The sequence below is a fragment of the Stegodyphus dumicola genome, chromosome X2 (genome assembly GCF_044657685.1).
Source record: "Stegodyphus dumicola isolate Sdum_Otavi_A_Nest chromosome X2, ASM4465768v1".
NCBI lineage: Eukaryota > Metazoa > Arthropoda > Arachnida > Araneae > Eresidae > Stegodyphus > Stegodyphus dumicola.
The window spans coordinates 72,285,469-72,307,106 of NC_140781.1; the positions used below are offsets into that span (position 1 = coordinate 72,285,469).

At 34.4% G+C, this 21,638-nt stretch overlaps 1 protein-coding gene and 1 non-coding gene across 2 annotated transcripts in view; both read right to left on the bottom strand.

Annotated features, from left to right (window-relative positions):
* Nucleotides 1–21,638, bottom strand: part of LOC118198020 (small conductance calcium-activated potassium channel protein 2-like) — a 415,420-nt gene that overhangs the window by 156,285 nt on the left and 237,497 nt on the right. The gene's annotated exons all lie outside the window — the stretch shown is intronic.
* Nucleotides 21,303–21,375, bottom strand: TRNAT-UGU (transfer RNA threonine (anticodon UGU)). The gene has a single exon. It is a non-coding gene; the product is annotated as a tRNA-Thr (tRNA).

The window sequence follows — 21,638 nt, forward strand, 5'->3', positions numbered from 1 at the left end:
AAATTGATATTGTATGAAAATAAATGTTTTAAAATTTGATTTCCAATGAAATGTAAAATAAAACTGTAAATTTTCCCCCCTAAAAAGTAGAAAGCAAGTTTTTTTTGACTTATTTTTTCAGTTTTGTAAAATAATTGTATAACTTTCTCTCCTTACATTTTGAAATTAACATGGGTTTATCCATAGACAAAATAAAAGTGAAGATTTTCTTCCTAAAAAAAAAAAAAAAAAAAAAAAAAAAAAAAAGGTTAAAAATCAAACTTTTTAAACTTAGATTTAAATGAATTATTTTCAAATTTGTAAAATCAAAATGCAAATTTTTCTCGTTACATTTTGAAAGTAACATGGTTGTTTTTCCATAGATAAAAGTGGATATTTTTCACCCTAAAATATCAAAGTTAAACTTTTTCATCTCAGAAAAATCAAAATGTTTCTCTATATTTTCAAAATGTTTCGTAACGAAAACTGTAATGAAAGTTTATCATCTTAGAAAAATGTAAATACATTAATTTCAAAATGTAAGGAGAGAAAGTTACTCTTTGATTTTACAAACTAAAAAAAAATCATTTAAATTGTTTTAAGTCTAAAAAGTTTCATTTATATTTTTTTTGCGAGAAAAATCTCCATTTTTATTTTGTCCATGCAAAGACCTATATTAATTTCAAAATATAAGGGGAGAATGCTACACTTTGATTTTACCAAATTAAAAAAAGAATTCATTAGAAATTTTTTAGGTTGAAAATGTTACACTTAGGTATTTTTCAAATCGAAAAATTTCACTTACTCCCACCTCCAATTCACATTTTTCAAATATGAAAAACAAAATATTTCCATTTCTTTTAAGACTGAAAAGATTTTTCGACTCATAGATGTTTCACTTTGCAAGTCCTTCTACAACAAAATGTTTCACTTATATTTTTTCTAAGATGAAAATATTTCCCTTACACTTTTTTCAAAGATGAAAACTTTAATTGCAAATTTTTAAGATGAAAAGTAAAAGGAATTATACTTTAACTATTTAAGACGAAATTTTTTTCTTTAAATAATTTACTTGCTTTGTGAAACATAAGTAGAAAGTGTATTTTAATATTTCATTGTTTAAATGTCATTCTTAAGCTATAACTAATTCTCTTTTACTTATAACTATGAAGCACCCATTTTACGTAAATGAGAGTATAGACAGTTTGTATATAAATAAAAAATACGATGTTTCATATATATATACTAAAAATTAAACTTTATAAAGGAGCAGTTTTCCCATTAGAAAATTTAAAACGAAGCTTGTAAGGATCTTAAGTTTTACTAACGTTTATTTTATTTTAAATCTTTACTATCACTTCTTATTTTCTACTTCCGGCCAGAATTATAAGCGTTAAGGATTTTATGCAAAGTTTGTCTGGCGAACGCCAAGTACTTAAGTTGTGGCTTTTTGCCAAGCAAGAGAGAGAGGAAGCAGTGAGTTCGAAGCAGGCCGCTTACCTTAGAAGTTACGCAGTTGCTACTTTGCCTTCCAGGCCAGAGGTTTTAATCCTCTTGATAAATTAAACGTATTGTAGTGTTCACAGTCTCTGTGCTACATACGCTTTCTGTTATTATAAGGCCAATCTTATTCTAAAGTTAAATTAGAGTTTAGTTTTATTTTGATATCTTTTAAGTTAGACCCCGAGTGGAGGGTCATTGTATTCCGAAGTACGGAAGTCATTGTATATAAAGAAAAAATAAAGGGTTTTGTATACCCTTCGTCTGTATCCTGTCTACTTACTACAATTAGTGAACATAGCTTTAGTAAGCTCTCTGTTCTAGTCAGGTCATTGTATGTTTCCGAAGAAGGTTAGAAGAAACATTGAACCTGATAAGCTCACTTAAAGATTACCCATATGAATTATATCTTTATCCTGGTCAACAATTATCCAGTGCATATTGATACAAACTAGTGTATATTCGGGAAAAAAAAGTAGTTTTTCATTCTCTTAATAAAAGGTATTTGAATGATAATTGCAGTACCATAAGATACATTTCACTGAAAATCGAAGTAAAAAAAAATTTTTTTCATATAATTTAATTTTTGTGAGATGAAAAATTGTCTTTAGAGGAAATTTGCTTTCATTTTTTTCCCTCCTAATGCACATTGTTCTCAAAGAATTACTATTTAAATTACAGACTTAAAAAATATTCCGAATTATATCATTTCCTTTTTTCATCAATACAGGATGCTATCGGGTGGTGTTTGAGAACAATTAAAAAAAATTACTTTTTTTTCATATAGCTTCATTTTCATGAAGAATTGCCATTAGAGGCAAGTCCTCTTTATTATTTTTTCACTTGTAATATCCATTGTTTTCAGAAACTAGCACTGAATAGTTTAAACGGCAGACTTAAATTAAGTTCTAAAATATACAATTCTCTTTTTCATCAACAGAGGGCAGCATGAACATATCTCCTGAATTAAGATGCAAGAAAATTCCTCTCGCACCGTTGCAAATTTTGAAAAAAACTAAACTCTAATGTGAAACTAAATACAGCAGAAAGTGAACTCCTTTTAAGCAGCAACCTAAAAAGCTCAATTCCACTCCTGACGCTATAGATGACGTTGCACGTTTCACTTGGTCACGACTTCTGTCTGACGTCACTGCCCTGCCCCTGACCCGCTGATGCAGAACTCTCTCTTTACCGCTACTATAAACACACACAAAAAAATATAAAAGACCGTTGTGAATACCATTTTCGATGAAATACACTCTTAGACAAAAAAAAAAAAAAAAAAAACACGCACCACGACGCACCGAGAAGATGTAAAAGAAACTTGGACACAAATTTATATGCATACAGGTTTCGACAGAAAATGCAAAATTTTACATTTTGGCTGCCAATTAATGAACGATTGTCGCTACAGCGCATCTGATCTGCGCGACTGGCAGGATATTTAAGAGGAGAAATTACGACTTCAGGTCATAAATTCTTCACGAATTTCATTCCGTGTACTCTGGTTGACAGTAATTATGCCTCGCATACAGGTGCGCGAACGATATGCGCATATGTCAGAATTTGAGAAAGTCGTGTAGTTGGGCTCAAAGAAGCCGGCTACCATTGACTTCTGTACAACGTCAAGCCCGTTTGCAGTGGTGTCGGGATCATTCGCACTGGAATGTCACTAACTGGAGTAGAATAGTCTTCAGTGATGAGTCCCGCTTTGAACTGAGCCCCGATGACCAGCGAAGGCGAGTCTGGAGACACCCCGAACAGCGGTGTCATACCAACCTGACTGTCTTCCAGCAAACAGGCTGACAACCAGGAATGATGGGCTGAGGGGATATTTCATTTCATAGTAGGACCCCTTTGGCTGTCATCCGTCGCAACCATACAGCTCAGCGGGACGTCGACGAAGTTCTAAGGCCCGTTGTATTGCCCTTCATGTCACGCCACCCTGGGCTTACATTTCAGCAAGATAATGCCCGCCTCCACACTGCACATGTTTCTACTGCTTACCTTAGTGCTTGCCGAATATTAACTTGGCCAGCAAAGTAGCCGGATGTCTCTCCTATTGAGCACGTTTGGAGCATTATGGGCAGGGCCCTCAAACCAGCTCGGAATCTTGACTATCTAACGCGCCAGTCGGACAGAATTTGGCACGATATCCCTCAGGAGGACATCCTCAACCTTTATCGATCGATACCAAGCCGAATAATTGCTTGCATAAGATCCAGAGGTGGACAAACGCGTTACTGACCTTTTTCACTTTGTGAAGCTCTATTACTTCAATAAATCATCCAATTTTTCTCAAACTGTAATCATTTCTTTTTCTGTGCATGTTCATCACTTCTACCGATTTTCATCCCATTCGGATAACTCCTTTTTGGTGCGTCGTGTTTCTTTCTTTCTTTCTTTTTTTTTTTTTTTTTTTTTGTCTAAGAGTGCATTTACTTCTTTAATTTTTTTTTTCAAAATGGAGAGCATTGCTGGATTTTAAGAAGAGGAACAGGCTCATAAGTGGTCTTGGTATTTCCACGAGTTTTGAGAACACGAAACTGATTAACTGACTGATCATCATATAGTCGGCTTCTGTGTCATCATTTCATAGAAAAATTGTATTTAGAATTATATTAGAAATCAAGGTGTTTAGCGGAATTTTTTGCGAGTTTAACTATAGCGTTCTGAAATTAATTGATAAAGGAAGATTAAGGTTAATGCTTTCTGAATACGGCAGTACTCAATACGGCTATCTGATAATGGAAGAAATGCCTTCGCGGAGATCATTCTAAAAGACACTTGAACACATTCACGCTATATTTTTGGGGAACCATGAAAACCAGCTATGTAGCCAGCCCACTCCCCTGAGCTTCAAACCAGGTAAAGTTGACCAGTATTCATTAGTTTTAAATCAATCACTGCTGGGGCAAAAGAAAAGAAGGTAGAGATAATTAGGCATTTTTAGAATCCAGGAACCTGAAGAAGTGAGCAATGTATTCGGCTAGGACTCTGGACCTTCCGATTGCTAGCCTGATTTAAATTCCAGTTACACCACGAAGACACACAGTAAGAAAAGATAAAAAACTTACATTCTCCCCCACCTAAAGGGGAAATGGCGAGAAGGAGACTCAGTCGCTAAACTCTGGTAGTCATGGATACCGTCCACCACGTTTTAGTTCGAGTGAAACTTTAGAGCTTTTTATATATTTTAAAGCCGGGGAGACATGAAGAATGAACGATGCCCTCTTCAGAACTATCTTTACAATTGCTAGCTGAACGTGCTTTCCAATTACACCGCGAAGGCACGTGGGAAGGAGGAAAAAATTGTTACACCCTATTTTTACTTTCTCTGAATAAAAGTCCCACTTCATCCAGTTTGGGAAAAAACGGGCGAAATATGCAAATGAATATTTAAAGAACAGAAGCTCTGGCGCTGTATCCGTGGAAAACAATTTCCGATACCTACTCCTATATAAAGCCCGATTTACTTGTAACAAATAAAAAATTACCAAGCTAAGATTACTTGTAAATTTAATGTCGATTAGATATTGCTGTCATTAAACAATATAAAATATATTTATTCTCTCCCTCTCTCTGTGTATATATATAATAGGATAAACATATATAAAATATGTTGTACTTAACAGTCATAATATAACGATGTGTATACACTTACAGCATAACTGTAAAGCACTTTGGGGTTTTGAGGTTTTATATCTCTAATCCTCAGTAGAAGATAGAATATTGAAAAACATCGTAATACGTTAATGCTAACTACCGTAGTTACTTTCGTATATATGAGTGTCGTGTTCCCTATTACAGTGGGAAGTTTTTCATATGAAATCTGACAAATTAAACGGGTTTGAATTGTTGCATTTCGCCATGATATCTCCCGTACTCGTCCGGCTCGAATCTTTCTTTTACGATTAAGTATTTATTTAAACATTAAAAAGTGTTTTAATCCTCAGTTTGTTGGCTAGCAGCAATTTTTGAATCAGTGGAATAAATGGACATTAGCTTATTTACATCCTGCACAATGCATCCACGCCTAAGTTGCACTGCTTTAAGAACTTGAAGTCGGAGCAGTTCGGTTTTGTATTGATGCATTATCTGTACAGTTCAGGTAAGTTACTGTATCAGATTCTTAACTTTTCACAGCATATTTGCACATTTAAATATTAAACAAATTAATAGAAAAAAAGTAGTTTGTCTGAAAAAATAAATGATGAGCGCCAACTACAGCGAAGAAATACCAATAGGTGGCGGTAATTAAAAGTTTTAATGTTAACTAACGCCTCTGAGTGTATATACAGTATAATTTATCCAGATATCGTTTTTTCGACGTAAATGATAGCACTGAATTCTTTTCAAAGTACCAGGGTAATCATCAGGTATGCATTGAAAAATAAGTGAAATTCTTTCGATGCATCATTAGCTTTAAATTTCATTAAGAGAATGGAATGACGAAACCAAATAATACCATGTCACTCTGACTAAAGTCTGGTAAAAGAGATTATACCGGAATTAAATCTACATTTACCGATTGAATGGGATTTGAGGTTAAGCAGATATATGCTGCGTATTTGAACGTAAGTAGCGTTTTATTAGTTTCGTGAGGAATTGGGATTGCCCTTAATTGCCTTCTGCCCGACCACTAAAGAACTTTAGATCTGACAAAAGCGAACTAGTGAACTGCAGTTTCAACTTCAAGTGAATTTATGCGAATTCCAACACTTACTAGAACTTTTATTAGAGTTTTATGTGACTGGAAAAGCAAAAGCACATTTAATTGCCATTAAACTTTGCTAGTTATCTGAGAGTATATGGATAGGTAAAATGAAAGACGAAAATTTTCAGGTTTGCTATCGGAAAATAAGCTTCGGGAATAAGCTGCGCGTTTCGTATTTTTAATTAAAGGGAGTGAGCACCGCTCTTCTACAGTAATTATATGCATCGGATTAACAAAATTAGCTCGTCAGTTTCGTACCAAAGGCGTAAACAGCGATGCATCTCGGATTATGCTTTTCGCACTCTTCCTCAAAATATCAATATACGAAATATATTAAACGGGAAAAGAATTCCGATTTACGCAACATACTTAAAGGAAAAAATATTTGTAGTTCTGTTTATCGTACAATAAATTCAATATAAAAACTTCAGTGCTCTTATTAAATATTCAGAAGATTTTACGTATTGATACAGATTAGGTTTCCACATGAATATTTTGGATTCCTTCAGCCAGAAACTCAACCCTGTAGCAACAATAGACTCTAATAAAGCTAAGATTGTTGTAATTAGTTTGAGTTTTACCTAAATTTATTATTTTCATATTAATTTAAAACACCGTTCTATATTCCTTTGTTTCACATCACATATATTCTCTCCTCATAAGTTGGGGAGCAACGAGCCTTCCATACTCACCGCAAGAGTACCTACTGGCCTTAAAACGCATGTCTGGTTTCAAAGAGAAATTTATTGGACTGCTCTGTTCGGTATAGTAGTTAGTGTTGCTGACTACTGAATCTTTGAGCCCGGATTCAAATCCCAGAGAAGGCTTTGATGTTGCCTTTGGAGCATGGGGGCACTTAAAATACACGGTGAACTTGAAGCCTCTCGAGTGGTTTGATGGTAGGGGAAGAGAGGTCAAAAACTTTTGGACCCGTCTCTCGGGTCCAAGAGTTTCTCATTCAAATCTGAGACAGAACTGGGCACAGTAATGCTGTTACCTATATGATACCGAAGGCTCACACCAACGACATACTCATTCCCGCACTTCTTCCCATGATAAAATTCGTGGAGTTATTTTGATGTTACTGTCAGATAAGTGATATAAATATCAACAATAGCAGAAATTTGTCGAAGACCATAGATCTCATTTCTATTTGTCTGAGACTTGATTTTGAACTTGTAAATCACAAATCAGCCTTTTAATTGCATATTCTCGCTTTCATTGTTACCCACCAGAAGTGAACAAATAAAGTTTGTTGAATTTAAAATTCATGCTTGGATGTAAGTTGATTTCAGTTCAAAGCAATAACTATCCAACAAATAAGAAGTAACTCTGAGATGAAGTACTATCAGATGGGCATGCTTTATGTTTAGTTTAGTAGCAGTGTTACGAGATAAGTGATGCAAAGTTTGTTCAATTTTAAATCTGTGCTTGTGCATAAATCGCTGGTAATTAAAAAGTAACTTTAAGTGAAGTAGTGCTAAGCTGACGTAATTTAAGTGTATTTAAGTAGCAGAGTTACAAGATAAATTATAAATAAAGGAAACTTGAAAGGTAAATCATCAAGCATGCTGATATATTTAAAATATTAAAACTAAGAAACTGGATAAAAAGTCACAATAATCAAATATTTTCTGCTGCAAAAGTATTTGCTTGTTTTGTTTAATTCAATACAGCAAAGCACACGAGGGCTATCCATGTAAAAATCGCGGCATGAAGCGGCAAATGAAAGTGGAACAAGCATTTGTTACTTATAATAACGAAATAATAGCTGTGAATTAAACGACGCACGCAGTAATGTGACACAAGAAGCATGACTAAGAAACCTGAACTGCATTCTCTTTCAAGACAAAAACGGATCGAGGTAAAAAAACGCATCGTAGTTAGCGAAAACATTTTACATGCTACCTACAAAGCAACGAGGGAAAAAAATCAGTTCAAACAAGCATCCTGTTTTTTACTCGACTCAAAATCCGTAGATGTAGGGGTGAAGATATCTTTCGAATCTGCGCTTCTATATTCCCTTTCACTTTCTGGCAAAAAGCCCGCACGTGCAAGTTTTTCTTTTTTTATTTAAATTTTTGGCTAGGCCTTTTTCTTTCATTCTTTGCCATTCGTACCCAACGCCTAAGAACAGGTATTCTTCAGCTTTATTTTCAATATCCTTCAGCCTCATCCTCTAAGGTACAATTCTACGCCGCTGGATTTTATCTCCCAAGAACATTTATCGGCTCTAGAGTTTAGATTTTACACTACCGCTTTTGTCTCAGCATTCAGAAATTTAGAGTTTATTTTTGTTTTATTTTAGTCCATTATTTCGTCTTTTTCCATTCTTTAGTAACCCGCATAACACAGTGGTTAAGTTCCTGAAAAGCCTCGTGTATGTATTATAGGATATATTCTTACCCAAAATTTAGAAATACTGTTCATGAATAATGTACTCTTGAACTACGTAGCTCCATTTATGAATTTTTATTTTAGTGATGATCACACTAGGGAATATTTTTAGAAATTAGTGACACTTTTTAAAAATCTCCTAGATACACCGTTTAGATTAGAAATATCGTAAAAATTCAGTTATGTCATGCATGCGTAAAATGCATGTAGATCCTATTTTATTTGATCATTTAATTACAGTCATATAATTAATATTTCCTTATTTTTCTCCCTCTAACTTGTTTTGTTACTGAAAATGAATAATTGAATACTGCGTTGAATGCATGAGAGCGTTTTTTTTTTGTTTTGTTTTCGCCATGCGTAATGTAAATACGACACATTTTCCTATAAAAAGTTTCCCATAAAGGCATCCAGCCTACCAGCGGTAAAGTCACTGAACACTTTGCTTGGCTCGACTGTGAGATCTAGCAAGTTTCGCTATCATAAAATGGTAACTATTTCACTTACGTGTTAGCTTTGCGACTTCTCGTACAGGCTTGAAGATGAGCATAACCCGGGAAAGTGTGTAGAAACCTTTTTATTGATCATAAATTGTTTAACAGAAGGCACGGACTTGTGTGCTTACAAGATAGCACGGACCATTTGCGGTGAGAACATAAAAGTTAATTTCACAATGAATTTAAAGGTAAAGATATAGTGCCTGAATACACTATTCAATTTAAATTAACAGAATGACTCAGAAAACCTACAGCGGCAGGATACTAACCCGATGGCAAGAATGCGCAGCCAATTATTAAGATTAACAGCTTGAGAAAACTAGCAAACGTGCACTTTCACTAGCGAAATCCCGCTCTGTCTAACCTCTTCGTTCCAACAGTTTAAATATTCTCGTTCAACTACTTCATTTACATCTCGGCGAGAAAATGCTAGGGGAAATAAAAGAATTCAGGAAAGACTCACAAATTAAAATAACTATTAGTTAAACTAAATAGGATCCTACACGACTTGGGTTCGATTCCGGGCGAACACGCTGGTTGCATGTATGCGCATTTTCGTTTTTTTCGCTATGAGTAACGTGGGTACGAGCTAGTTTAGAATAGTTAAATAGTATCAATTAGACACGATTCAGCATCTTAGGAAGTCCTTCACAAAGACACCTCTCTGTTAGACAGAGAGCCCTCAAATGCTTTGCTATATTAAAAATAATCCTAATCCACTGGTAGATTACAAAGAAACATCTGCGAACACCGAAAAACGCAAAATTCGATGCTACTTTTTTATATAACACAATAACCCCCCCTTAACACGGAACTCGCTTAAGGCAACCACGCGGTTAACAAGAAAAACGTGTTGGCCCCGGCAAGGATGATCCGTTGCGTCATTAGATTTTTTTTTAAAATTTAACACGAACTTTCAAAGTTTTTCACATTTCGCCTATGGTTTCTCTGTTAGGTCTTTATTCAGAAATGTTCCGTCCCGTTTATTCGAAAATCTCACAGAATATACTGTATTCTTTTAAACATAGCCAGCATGAGTAATATTGCTTGACAATCGCGATCATCCGTGAAGTATGAGCTTATGTCTTAACAATGAACTTCAATCAACAAATTCAATCCTGTGTTCAGATGTACTCTTTTATTCTTTAAAAGTTAGCTAGTACGACTAATGTTAAATTTTAAATAATTCTGAATTAATGAGGTAAAATTACTTATCTGTCTTATTCTTACAATGGTCACCTGGGCGAGTTAGTATTTAATGTTTTCCTAAAACGCAGCAGGACACAACGTACTAAATGAATAATTCTATTTAAAAATTAAATAAATTGCATTTATATTAAAATATTTACATATATTTACTGGACTGAAGTTTATATATGAATTTTCAGCGCGCAATGACATGCCTTTGTTCTCTAAAAGTTCTAGCGGCCCTGTTCGACAAACCTGTAGATGGCATTCTGGTAGCTTCTAGGATGCAACAACTAAAGTTAAATTGCAAGCAGAAAGAGAGTGATTCATGGCCAAGAGGAAGAAGGCAGGTATATATCTGTAAACAAAACTAAAATTCCTAGAAGAAGTAGACCCTAATGTATTGAAGGAAAGTAGAGTCTACTTTAATCACTATATTCAAAGATCACCAAAAAATTCTTAATCCTGCATTGGGTTCCGAGAACAAAGCTAAGTAACTTCACAGTATACGAAAATACCGAAATTTTACTTCTAGATTGGTTCGACCATATGTGAGCTTTTAATGTAATATAAGTTGACCTATAATTCAGTCCAAAGCATACGAAGTTGCATAAAATTTAGACATTCGAGATTTCAGATGTTCCATTGTATGGCTATACCTCTTCCAAAAGAGACACTCGATTTCATTATTAGTGATTTATGATGAAGCAAATAAAGTTGATGAAGAAGGAGCAAACAACTGGTTGCATGAATTTGAACAATAGAGAAAATTATGCATCGTGTGACGTCTATACTATGGAATAAACTGGACTTTTTTACAATATTTTACTAAGTCGTATCTTCGTAACAAAAGGTGACAAGCACTATGGTGGAGCTAGCAGTAAAGAACGTTTAACATTCATCCTTGTATATAATGTAGACGGCAAAAAACACTGTCCTTGGGGGATCAGCAAATCCATGAAAATAAGCGTTGTTTAAAAACGTTTATTAAAAACTACACATTATTTAAAATTGACGTTGATTAAAAAATGAATAATAGTTTACTTCGCATATGCTCTCACCATAAAAAAGCTTGGATCGATAGTTCATTATTTCGCTTCTAGATCTTTTGGCCAAGATTAAGGTGTAGCTCATCATTTCCTAAGTAGCTTCTTCGTTTTAATAGTCGAACAGTGGCTCATGACAGTCAGGCTCACATGGCACTAGCAGGTACACGGCCCCATAACATATATGATCTGAACTTAATCATTAATTACATGATCTGAATGTAAAGATTCACCTTTTTCTCCAAAATGCAACAAGTCGTCTGCAGCCTTTGAATCAAGGCATTATTGCAATTATGCTGCCTTGTCCATATTACATGTAACAATGGTTGCCAGAGCCTACACTAAAGAGAAGTTGGACTTCTATTTTCAACCTCAATTTTGAGAGAGAACAAACACCCTGGGAAGAATTCGGGGGTCTCCCTCCCCTCTCCCCTTCCTCCAATCCACACGAGAGGACTTTCGGTTGGCCGCATATTTAAAATACCGCCATGCCGCACCGACACTAATCCATGCTTTTCCGGGATTCGAACCCGATCCTTTCGGTAGCGTAATACGCTCCCCTAACCACTATACCGTCTGGGCGACTCTTGCAGGTCTGAAGAGGTCTTATTGCAAGCGACTTGTGAGAGATCTATTTTGCATTGCTGAAAAAGTGACGGAAGCTCCAACCTGGAATGTGTTTGATGCAATAAAAGCTATCGTAGCACCCTGAAAATACAAATTATCACAATACATATAGAAATATTTCAGAAAGAGGCTAATCCTTTTAACGAGTTAGATGATGACAATGACACCACTTCACCTAGGGAATGAAATAGTCTACAAGACGTTTCGTCCCCTGCTGTTAGTTTCGAGGTATCTCTTAATGGAGATGATGATGTTGCCGTGCACACTCCAGTGGAATTTGATGCACAAGCAGTTGTATCTGAAGTACAAGAAATGTTATTAGAAGAAAGTGAGGAGGATAATGCTTTTCCCCCTACCCGGCCAGGAAATGCTATACGCCCTGAACACGGTATAACGTTTTGCTGCAGCATCGGAATTGGCTGTAAGTTTTACGGAAGTCATGGGTGCAGCTGGCCGTGAAGTTACTAGGCATTTTTTGTTCGTGTCGCAATATAGAGGAATTTTCACGAGAAAAAGATCTATGAGTGCATTTTTCAAATCACAGGGTACAGTAGTTAATATAGTAGTGGTAGTGTTTACTATCACGACATACATAATGTATTATAGTACTTATGTAACTATTTACTGTAAACGGTTAAAGTGAAGAAAAAGAATAAATAAAATTTGCGTCCCCAGTTAACATTAATATTTTAACCCGAACTCCTGATTTTTCGGGTCTTCGTGATTCATGTTATAGAGGTTTACTGCATAAAGTAAAAGGGTAATGAGCCGTATTCCTAGCATTTCATCAGAAATGGTTATATATCTAAAACCAACTGACATTAGAACATGCGAATATGAGACAACTTTAAAAACTCGCAAGGAAGTATCGCAGCTAATATTATCAATACTTGTAAGGCAAAGTCGTGCATATCATGAGATATAGACAGTGATGCAAAAGAGTAATTCTTCTTCCATATAGAGGATGTAAAGTATCGATAATTATACGATATTTATCGAAAAAATGCTTTTTCTTCTTTATAGTATGCCCTGAATAATATTTTCTACACTCTAGCTTATTGTACTGTAAGAATGCAGTACCTAATACTAATGACATATTGAATTTCTGTTAGTTGACTATTTATGCTATCAACAAGTTATAATAGACTATTTACGTAATCGGTAATGCGTAATTGACTATTTAAGTTATCAGCAAGGCATAATCGACTATTTAAGTCACTGTCAAGGCACTGTTGAATATTTATGTTTTCGGTAACAGCAGTTAAGATTTGGGTATGTCAAAATGCAGAGACAATTCAAACAAATGACTTTCTGCCTAAATTTTCCTCCGCTAAAAGGTGTTGTACTCCGACTGACAACCTAATTGCTCCCATCTTTTGAGCTGATGATGCTTTCGTGCCCCATCTCTTCCAAATTTCTCTTCACTTTTTGTCAGCCTTTATGCTGCCAGCTTTTTTCTTTTTCAATGTACAGTGCTGGATTGTGAACTTCATGTGAAATAATATAATGAAGCAAAAATGAAAAAGCAACTTTTCCGCATTTAAAAAACAAGTCGCATAGATTAGATTGAAATTTGAATTTTTTAGATTAGAAAGTTAAAAATGAAATTAAAATTATATTTCTTGTTCTATGTTTGAATTTTCGTACAGTTTGCCTGGATAAAATGCCTCTACATACAAATACAAGAAAATTAAAAGGATTTTATAAAGTATCATGTAAATTAAAAAGCATTTCAAAAGTATCGAATAAATTAAAAATATTGGGCTAGGTTATTTGAGTTACAGCAAAGCACGCGAGAATAAAGGATGTTTCATAGTAAACTAGCCCGTATTCACATTACACATGAGGAAAACCACAAAACTCTTATGTAGCCAAGATCTGAACTCGAGTCGAGATACTATTGTTCAGCTATCTCAGACTTCAGTAACTGGTGAGGTGAGCCTGGAAAGTTAAGAACATGTTTTGAAATCCCATCATAAGTTAAACAAATTTCGAAACATTTGTTAAAAAATCTCAAAGCTATTTCGAACTTCAAGGTACGATTTAATATTTCTCATCATATTTCTATATTATGTGAAATTTATTTACGTTATATCAAATAATCGCCCACTGGGATCGATCATACTACAATTTCACTTAAATTCATCACCGAATAAAGTTTTATTACATAGTATACAGGCTTACATAGAAATAACTATAGGGAAACGTTTCAGAAATCAAATTAGGATTTAATTTTTTGTTTAATTCAAAAGGAAATTTTGATTAAGATGATATGTTTTGTAAATTACTGCAATAAATTCGAGTTTCCCAGTTAAAAAAGTTGAACATCTTGCACATTTCGTGTGACGATACTGCTTTAAACTCGACCCGGGAAACATACACAATCTTTTCATGTGCTTAATTTAGTTCTGTAGAAAGATAAACTCTAGGTAGTTTAATTAATTGTCAATTTTAATATTAAGGAATAGTCAAAGTATTATTCGATTAAAAATTTAAACCAAATGCTTTATTGATTACCTAAATTAAAATATTTAGAAAATATAGTATTGTTTTGATTTTGTGATTTATCTCACTCGTCCGACAGTCATATTATATCAAATCCACGAATTATTTCATGGCCAAGAAAATATGAATATTATATTATTCCTATTTTATTACAGAATTATTATTCCTATTATTTCTATTTACATATTTCTAGGTTTAAATATTCCTTAATAGGAATATTATATTATCCCTATTTATATATTACTCCTATTCTATTATGGAATTATATTTCTACGAAATATAATGTTTATATTATGTTTCACTTTCCTCTAGTGAATGTTTATTCCTCATTTAGGAAATATGACTCTCTACAAATCATGTCAGACGTTAGAGAGGTGAAAAGGCAAATGTACAAATCTTATGTCACTCTACTAAGGAAAATATTATAATAGCTTTAAAATGTATGAGATGTTAAACGTATGAGATAAATATTTAAAATGTTATGAGAATGAAATAACCCTTTTACATTATATTGTAGCATGAAATAAGCCCCTTTTCCAAACGTCTTTCTGAAAGGTGACGAAAAAGGGGATGATAGGACTTAAAGTGGTAGGATATAAAGTATAGTTTATTATTTAGCTGAGTTGTTATTTAAGAAATATACTGCCCCAAGAAATTGCGGATCCAATCGCTTTTCTTATTTATCATTCAAACTTACGATAAAACCATGAAATATAGTATTTAGGGTAAAGGTAATCACACAAAATGAATAAAGCATTTACATAATTGGAGAGCATCATCAAGACATTTAATTTTAATTTTCAACAATATTTTACCCAATAATGTTCATGGATACGACTACTTTGATTTCAGAAATTTCCTAGCAGATACTGAAATTTAGCGTGTGAATTATTGTGCATGATACCTTGTAGAGACATTAGGTATTTTTGGAAGCAGGCAAGATGTAAAAATTTGCAACGCCTTCACCGGAAATCAAACCACGGACCTCTCAATTACGCACGGATCGTGCAGACCACCATACCATGAAGGCATGGAAGAAGGCGGGAGAAATACCTTATATACTCCCCCTTTTAAAGGGCGACTGGGGTTTATAGGGGACCCAGTTACCAAAATCCTGAGTGTGGAGAATCATCATCCAACACCCTTTTAGTTCGGGCGCCACTGTAGAGACATTAGGTTTTTTTTTTTTGGAAGCAGACAAGATGAAAAATTTGCAACGCCTTCGCAGGGAATCGAACCACGGACCTATCAATTACGCGCTGAGCGTGCAGACCACCACATCACGAAGGTATGTGAAGAAGGCGGGAGAAATACCTTATAACCTCAGAGAAAGCGTAGGTTAATTCTTTAAGATGATTAGCAGTTGCCATATTTATTGGAAATATGCCTGCCCATAGCAGAAATAATAAGACTGTGAAATGTTAGATGTAAGCTATGAAATCGGTTCTTTCGCAGTTAAAAGATAAAATTTAATTAATTAGCTGTAAATGTAATATTTTCTAATGGTTAAATCTCATCAACAAGCTATAAAATCAATTCGTTAGTCAGTCGATAATTTTGAGAAGAGCTGTCCACCCACTAAACCCGCTTGCAATAAATTTGAAGGTTCTCATGAGTCCACACACAGAAAAGTTTTATGAAATTCTCAATTATAAGCTCTTAGAGACAAATAATCCCATTTGTGCAAATTTCAGTAAACAGAATCTTCAACTTTTTGTTTGTTTTTTTGTTGTGCTCCGGATTGTTGCATTATTCTAATCAAACAACATTCAATGTATGGCAAGTACCTATTCTTTAAGGTGATCCAAAAATTGTCCGTTGGATTTGTTTTCTTTACCTTTACTTGACAGACAGCATGAAGTCCAATTCAGTAAAAGAAAATCTTTATTTTTAAAGAAAGGTTTAATTAACTCTCACCGAAAATGTTTAGAGAACATTTAAAATAGAAAGAAATAAACACGAAGAATAGAGTGCAAGAGAAACAACATTGCAACTGACGAACAACACTGACATTTTAACATAAATTGTCAACGTTTAATGACAAACAGCGTTTAATTGACGAAAATTCCCTTTAAGTCTATTAAACTTTGTTTTCCTTGCCCTCATTTTTACTTGACACGTCCTTTTCTTTACCATTTACCAAGTAGGAAGGATATAGGTTTAATTGTTTGATTATCGCAAAGCAATTGAGGAGCTATCTGCCTAAGGGAGGAGAGGCCATTGCAGAGTACTTTCTTAGGCAAACTGGCTCGCACCCACAGATTTAAATATATTCTTTATATTATCAGGTTCAGTGTTTCTCCGAAACCTGACTCGAAACAGGGAGCTTACTAAAGCTATGTCCAATAAATGTGGGAAGTAGACAAGATACACAGGAAGGGTATACGAAACCCTTTATTTTTCACTCTTTACAATAATTTCCGTACTTCGGAATACAGAGACCAACTACTTGTGGTCTGAACGTAAGAATATAAAAATATTAACTAAACTCTAACTTAAATTTGGAATAATAAACAAGGGCCTACGTGGAAGATTGGCCGTATATTAACAGGAAGCCGTATGTAGTACAAAGAACTGTTAACACTACAATACGTTTAAAATTATCAAGCGGATTAAACCTCTGGCCTGGAAGGCAACCAGCAACCGAGTAAAACTGCTAAGGCAAGCGGCCTGCTTCGACTAACTCCTTCCTCTCTCTCGCTTGGCAAAAAGCCACAACTTAAGTACTTGGCGTTCGCCAACAAATTTGCATAAATAAGTTAAAGCTTTTAATTCTGGCCGGAAGTAGAAAATAAGAAGTGATAGTAAAGATTTAAAATAAAATAAACGTTAGTAAAACTTAAGATCCTTACAATATTATCGTCAGACTATTTGTTTCCAGATTGTAGTTATTTTTGTCATCAGTATCAAAGGAATGGGATTCGTTACATAAATTTAGTCTCATACATGCAGAATGTTCTATTAATTTCTGTAAACCCAATCAAGTCCACTTTCACTTTACAGTAGTAAATGTATTCTAACAACAGTATAAATATTTTGTAATAATAATTAATAAAATACAATGTAATTTGTAAGAATATTTATAGGAAAAATAATACTTCATGGTTGATTTACAAGATCATGATTCCCCTTCAGAAACTTCAGAGTTTATGCGCAGATTAAATTGAAAAAGTCGATTATATTACTATTATTGCTCCAAACAACAAAATTTGTGAAAGAAAAAGTGCAAATTTTAAAATCTTTGATTCTGGAAGCAATATTAACTTACATAAGTTAAATTTTAAATGGCGAGTATAATATAATTTCATATGATTTTCTTGCAAATAATTGTCACTTTATTAAAGGCGGGTGGAAGCCGGCTTTAATAAAATGAATTAATAAATTCTCTGTCGCCTAACACAAGCCTGGCTTTAATAAATTCTCTGTCGCCAACCACACTCAAAAAGGGCCAATTTTTAGAATTTGGTTTAAAAATACCCATCTGGCAAACCTGATGTAAACATGATGCGCCCTACCATAATTCAAAATGTAACCTGCCAACTGCGTGTTTTAAAGGCACTGTTAACAGACGAATGGGACAAAATAATAATAATATAATAATGCACTGGACGAGTTAAAAGAGTGAGGGTTAAATACTCAAAACTTTAAAATATGAAATTCAATATCCAATCAAAATAATAATATTAAACGAGTATCAGAAATTTTTTCTGAAAAAGATGAGAAGAACGTAGCAAATTTTCAGTAAGTTTGAAGTAGTCATATTATAAGGTATTTTCTCCCTCCTTTCCGCATGCCTTCGGGGTGTAACGGGAAGCACACTTGACGCGTATTCAGGAGGTTCGAAGTTTGAGTCTTAACAAGGGCACTGCACATTTTTCAAGCCTCCTGCTTCAAGAAAATTTCCAATATGATTTACAAAATGACATATAATTGATTATACTGTTAAAGGTCGTCTGGTCAAATTATGTTCAGACCATCAAAGTTACAGTTTGGTGTTTCGGCTTTAAAATGAAAATAGCATTTGCCGACTTCAAATAACTTAATGGATGAGAGCATTCAGGTTGCGCAATATGCCGTCCATCATGTATAGTGACGCAAACCACTAAGTTGGATTTCGACCCAGGTATATTATCTAAATCGGGGCACAAATGTTTACCACCCCAGCAGATGTTAACTACTACCTGCCAGACCACATCTCCGTGGCCAGACCGACAGATCGGGCAACATTTATTAAATCAAGTAAACACATTTTAAACCATATGCATATACACAGATTGAAACCATAATAAAACGTAAATTATTTCCTGAAATGTGCCAATATTAAATATAAAACATATGTATACATACTGTATATATTGCGCATGCACATACTACGCATAATATGCAGATATGAGCATGTAATATAAACACTAAAATGGCATATATGAGTCTAACAGCCGTACCGATGAGCTGAGGTTTGAATTTCGGAGAAGGCATGGCTGATTGTAAGAGTATAATGTCTGTGCTGCAAGGGAACACTCAAAATGCACTGTGAGTTGAAAGTCCTTTAGTAGAAGAAGTGGTAATGGGAGACTCTTGGAGCGCCTCCTGGAATGTTTTCCCTCAAAACTGGGAGGAACTGCAGACTAGTTAGTGCAGATTGGCTGCACCTGCACAACAAATAATATCAAGAATACTGTGGGTTAAATATCGGCTAAGGGCCAAATTTTTTTAGTATAGCCATAACCTATCTTGTAAGTACTATGTTTGATACCAAAATAATGACTTTTTGCCAAATAAAGTTTTAAGGTCTTACTAAATACCCTTGCGAAAGATTTTCAGAATGAGTCTGAGACAGAAAATGTTTGTGAATAAAGTTAGACAGTTGCTCTTTGAAGCAAGTTAAGACTTTAGCTCAGATAGATTTCTGAAATAATGAGGTATAATTGTATAGACATTAGGTTATTTCGAAGTAGGAAAGATGAAAAATGAGCACTGTCATCGCCGGGATGCGAACCACGACCTCTCGAATACGCGCCGATCGTGATGACTACTACATTACGAAGGGATGCTAAGAAGGCTGGAGAAACCTTATATAATGATCTGGAAGCTTTTCTTGGCTATTTGTACATTCTCGTGCTAAAAAATGATTGTCAAATGAATTCTAATTGCATTTGATAGAATCGATAAATGAATTTAAATTGTGTCGATATGCTAGGTACTGGAGTTCCTCTAAATAAGTTTCATCTAAATAAGTTAAGAGACGTTTCATCGCTATTTTCAGATAATGATCTTCGGTCATCAAAACCATTCTAGATAAGATATTTTTCAAAACCATATTAGGAGTGGTGTTTTTAAAATAAAAATTTAACTTTATATACATTCCTAGTCGAAGTAAACACTCAGTTAGAAAATTTACATTATGTTTTAATAAGTTCTATGCAAAATGTTCAGTACTCTTATGAGTAACGCGCAATGAAATATGAGTAATTTATAATTTTTCAAAGATAACTACAAAGTTTATAATTAGTGTTGTTAATTCAACACATAACCATTAATCATCATTAGTGTAGCTGAAGTAAGGAAAAAATTTAGGACTTTTTAATTTCGGTCAAAAATACTAGTTAAAAATAATATAAGTCAGAAAATTTGTAACACTTTTATAAATTTTCTGTGTAGAGGTAGAGAACTTTTTACATTTAACTTTTACATTTAGGCAAAATAGAATTTTCCTATCTGGGTTTTATGCACTGGAATTAAGTAAAAATTAAAATTTTCTATCTTCAGAACCTTCTTACCACAAGAATAGAACCTATTCTTATAAAATTTTATACCTTATTATGAGAATACTTTATTACGCGAAATATCGTAATTGAAAGTGCATGCTTCAGGCCAAATAAAGCATGTAATCATCTTGAACAAAACCCCGTATCCCTCTGTGGAAAAAATACGCAGTTTTATAGCATTGTCGAAATGAAGTCAAACAACGCTACCATTATTTCAGGTCAATAATAGCTCCACACAATTGCGACATTTGGTAATATATTATAAAATACAGGGTCTTTGTAAAAGCTGTTTCAATAATTTAAAAGAAGCACAGCGAAGGATATCACGATGCAACATTTAGGCGTATGTGCGTGCAGTTATGAAGTTTTCCCCAGCATTCTATCTGAAGACTATGCCGATTATCTCTGTTCCATGACTCAGTGGATAAAATAGTCACGTTTGCAGTAGAAAAGGTATTTTGTGTTTTCGAATTCAAGAAAAGCATCTGTTGCCATACATAATAAAATTTCTAATCAGATTTCACACAATCACTTCTTTCAAGCAGGAAATCTATTAAAGATTAATGTCAGAAATTTAGAAGTACGGGCTGCTTGTGCACAAGAAAAATACCTGAGTCATTTCGTGTATTTGAAATCAAGTTTAATAATGATCTTAGAGGATAATTAGGTTTATGGGATTATACATTAGGAATTTTAAGTCAGAAGGGTAGTAGTTCAAAATTAATCACTTATGTGAAAACGCATAATTAAAATATCATCAGGAATTCAACTATTGGTTGAGAAGTTACTGGTTATTAAGAAGTTATACCTCACAAAATGTTTCTTCCTACGGAATATTGGTTTGTAGAGATATTAGGTTATTTCGAAGCAGGAGACATGAAAAATGAACAATGCCCTCGCCGGGACTCGAACCTCGGCCCTCTCGAATACGCGGCGAGTGTGCTGACCATTTCAAAACGAAGTCGACCCAGTCGCCAAATCCTGGTGGCGAAGAATTATTATACCACCACCTTTTTTAGTTCCGGCGCCACTGTAGAGACATTATGATTTTTTGGAAGCAGGATATGATAAAAATGAACAATGCCCTCGCCGGGACTCGAACCTCGGACCTCTCGAATACAAACCGAGAGTGCTAACCATTACACCACGAAGGCCCCAAGAAAGCGAGAGAAATATCTGATAGGTTTATTCTAAGCCATACACTTGCTTTTTTAAGCATTAGTTGGGAACATTTAAGCATTAGTTGGTACTGGCCAAATTTGTTGGTCAATTAGCAGTCTTTTGAGGGAGAGTTTTGTCCAGGCTACATAAAGTCGATATTATACACAGAAGTATAGACAACAATAAAAAACTGTGCCTTCTTCCGGATTTCAGCCAGGGTCCAACGATATGGCAGCTGGCTCTACTAGCCAACATA